The sequence below is a fragment of the Synchiropus splendidus genome, chromosome 5 (assembly GCF_027744825.2).
Source record: "Synchiropus splendidus isolate RoL2022-P1 chromosome 5, RoL_Sspl_1.0, whole genome shotgun sequence".
NCBI lineage: Eukaryota > Metazoa > Chordata > Actinopteri > Syngnathiformes > Callionymidae > Synchiropus > Synchiropus splendidus.
This window is the reverse complement of record NC_071338.1, coordinates 7,305,752-7,309,322: the sequence shown is the minus strand read 5'-3', so window position 1 is coordinate 7,309,322 and position 3,571 is coordinate 7,305,752. Positions and strand designations below refer to the sequence as shown.

The window sequence follows — 3,571 nt, the reverse complement described above, 5'->3', positions numbered from 1 at the left end:
GTCTTATCTGGATAATAGCTTTGCTCTGTTGATCAGGTGAAGCCCAATTTGGAAGACTCCATTCCTTCCTCTGCTGGTGTCTGTCAGAGGATAACAGAGCAGGTGAGTTCCAAGAGTTGCATGTGGAGCTGGAATCATTGCTGGTTCTGAGGAGTAAAGTGAGGGCTGCCAACTGCGGCCTACTTCCAACACTCCTTAAGAATAGAGGGATGGGCTTTCGATCCACGTAAATCCAATTGTGATCTTTTTTTCCCCTATGACCCAGTAGTAGAAAAGCAGTCAGAGAACACAGACCTCTAAGCAGCTCATCTTCACCCAACCTAGTTATCCCACTTTTATTTTATCTATATACAGTGGTGCCTCGGTTCTCGTCCACAATCCGTTCCAGATGGCTGTTCGAGAAGCGATTTGTTTGAAATCTGAATCGATTTTTCCCATTACAATCAATGGAAAAAGAAATGCGTTGCAAGCCTTAAAATAGGCTTTTGTAGGAGCTGTGAGATGTAGAGTGTCTGCTGCAGGTGCGCTGTTCCTCTATGTGTGTGGCCGCTGCATGTGGGACGGGTTGCTGAGTGAGTGACGTCTCTCCAGAAGTAAAGAGGTGCCCGGTGCGTGTCCAGCTCTGAATGTACGGTTCTGTGCAGTTTGGCTGTGACAAAGTCATAAACCAAGTCACGCTCTGTCCCAGACTCGCCTCATCCCTGTCCCAGCTCCAGCCCACAACAGGACATCAAACCCTGGAGTGAGCGCTCCAGCCTCGGAGGTGTGGAGAGCGAGCACCTCCCCTGTGACACTCTACCACGGTCCAGTGCGGAGACAGGAAAGGTTTTACACCTCAATATGAAGAAAAAGCAGTCAGTAAATGTAGCGGGACACGTCTGCATACAGAGGCTGTGTTATACACAATAACAAAGCGTGTCGTGGGTCAGTTGATCGGTCTGCACACGTTATGTTTTTCTGGCTTTTTTTCGGGGGCGTTCCAGTTCTGGATTTTCGTTCAAAATCTGAAGCAAAAAAATCTCAAAATTTTTGTTCGAACTCCGATTTATTGGAATTTTGGGACATTCGAAAACCGAGGTACCACTGTATTGTTAATTAAAATGAACTGAAAGTGTCAGGAGCAGGTGGCAGGAGCATATCAGAACTCTCACAACCCAGTACTAAGGGAGGAAGCGGATGAGACAGTATTGGCAGACGGACAGATTGTTAGACAGACAAACAGACAGATTGCAAAAATGATCATGTGCACTTTTCTGATGAGCAACTTCTGGTTGTTCTACTACTACTTGATCCTGTAAATACTGAAAAGCTTTACACCTCACAGGACGTCTTTCATTTAGCAGGTGTTCTTGAGGCTGTTGACTGAACATAAACAGTGAAAATATTGATGACAATTGGAAGTAGAGTTGTCAGACAAAGCCTTTTTCATTGAATGATTTTAGATTAAGACTTGAAAGATAATGTCGTGACAGTGCCATCTGTTGACCTATGAATGTGAGGTAAAGCTTTGATGACACTTGCCTCACCCATCCTGGGAAAATGAACAAAGAGAAAGGCACTTATTAAAAAGAGTATTTATCCTGAAAGTGGATATATTATTTAAGTTACATTATTCATCAGTGGGGATGGATTCGATTAGATTGAAGGCGATGACAAAGGATCAAGCAGTTTGGGTGGGCTCACAGAGGCAGGTGGCCGGTGTTTCATTCAGGAACGTTCATGGAGCTTCATCATGGGCCAGAGTAGACAGAAACCAGAGGGGTGGTTGAAAACATCTTGGAAGGGAGCCACCTTTGGAAGTGTTTGTAGATGACCAGTAGCCAGAACAAAGACTGACGAGAGATGCCCTGAATTTAGTGTCATGGAAAGAAAACGTAGAGGCAAGAAATGGACTTGGAAATAAGCAGAGTCACCCTTGATTTAATGAAAACACTTGTGTGTGAAATAAAGGTTGGAAAATGCTCAACATTCATTGTGTTCTTGTCTTAACAAAGCCATGTAAAAGAAAGCCAGGCTCCTGTGGATGGTGGTGTGCTGGCGTGTTTAAAGCATCATTATTGGAGAAGAACGGGACTTTCCACTGAAATAAGATGCTCGACTTATAGCGGCAAAAACTGTAACTTCTGAAAAGGCTGATTTGTGCTACAGCACTAACACAAACCTGTCATGATGTATTTTTTTCTGACAGTAACTGTTACTCCCTGTAGCTCTGTCCAAGGTTTTGTGAAAACTCTCTCCGATAAGACAACTAGTAAATTGGCCCACCTCCTCTCGCCACAGGTGCCGAATCACATCTTAAGTGGCTGCAGCGGAGCAGGGAGTCACTGAGGCCTGGATAGGTGCATATAAACACATTTACGTGGCAACTGAAGCGCCTGGTTGGATCCTATCTGATGCAGTGGAGGGCTTCCAGTGGAGGGGGGCTATTAAAGCCCACCATGAGGCCTTGTGATGTTTCAGGGAGCAGTAATAGCTCACTTTGAGGCATAGTGGGTGCATAACAGAGATGCCTGCTGAAGACAAGACGGGGTTAGTTGAGTAGTGGGACGCAGCTGAGGAGGTGCTAATGCTTCATTAATGGAAACCTTAGCTGTCCTTGGAAAAAGTAGAGGGTTGTTGCACCCTTTTATCCAGCGTGTGAACGCACAAATACCCATTTTATGTCCGGTGTGAGCAGCACATATAATTTTCCTGCGATGCTTTTAGCTCTCATGAGTACAAACATGCAGCAGGACCTGCTATATGCTTCCGTAACAAACCCTCGTCATCAGAACCGTGCGCGCTGCTCTCAGAGGGTTTGCTTGTACAATTGCATAAATTATTAGCCTTCAAAGTTAAGAAGTAGCAAGGATGTTGAACTTTGCTGTTGTGGGCTGCTTAATTCCCTGTTTGGAGTTAACTTTTTTGTTGTCCCAGTGACTTGATGAAAAATACATACAGAATGTTCAGTTTAACTGACATTTAACTGACTAAAACTATACTTTTCAGCTGAGTGGATTGGACATCAAACTGAATGTACCACAGTGTTTTCTGAGTGTGTTCTGCATGAGAGGCATGTAACTGAGTCACCAAGTTTGCCAAGGAGTTACTCGATTGCTCTTACGCGGTCTGAGATTCATTTCTTCTTGTCGAAAGACATGCCTTTATTGACGGGTTCTCCAGCGTCCTCTGCTCTCCACTGAGCACCAGTGGACACTCGTTTTAAGCTCCTCAAGTACAGTATGTGCTTGTTTGTGTGGAGTGCTTTTTAAAGGTACTTAAATAACCCTTGTTAAAATCAAAACAAAGAAAAACATCAGAAAAAAAGGCATATTTAAAAACATCAATGACAGCAATACCTTTATGACTTCAATACCTGTGATCAACTCGTATGTCAACAACTTCTGGTCTTCAATCAGTGTGTTTAAAAATAAAGACAGAATTTCATTACTTAGCCAAATCAACCATATTGGTAAACAAATTTTCCGAATTTTATAAATGGTAAGGAGGTGACCTTCATTAGCTACCTTTCACGACCCATGGTGGATTTAGCTCATGTCTTTCTTCCAAGCATGTGGTCTCTTGAAGTTGC

The 3,571-nt window shown here is 43.7% G+C and overlaps 1 long non-coding RNA gene across 1 annotated transcript; it reads right to left on the bottom strand.

The window, feature by feature from the left end:
- Positions 1–977: 977 nt before the first annotated feature.
- Positions 978–3,224, bottom strand: LOC128759390 (uncharacterized). The gene is made up of 4 exons (XR_008414575.1): positions 3,104–3,224; positions 2,266–2,510; positions 1,609–1,832; positions 978–1,531 (listed from the first exon to the last, which is right to left on the bottom strand). It is a non-coding gene; the product is annotated as an uncharacterized LOC128759390 (long non-coding RNA).
- Between the last annotated feature and the right edge of the window lie 347 nt (positions 3,225–3,571).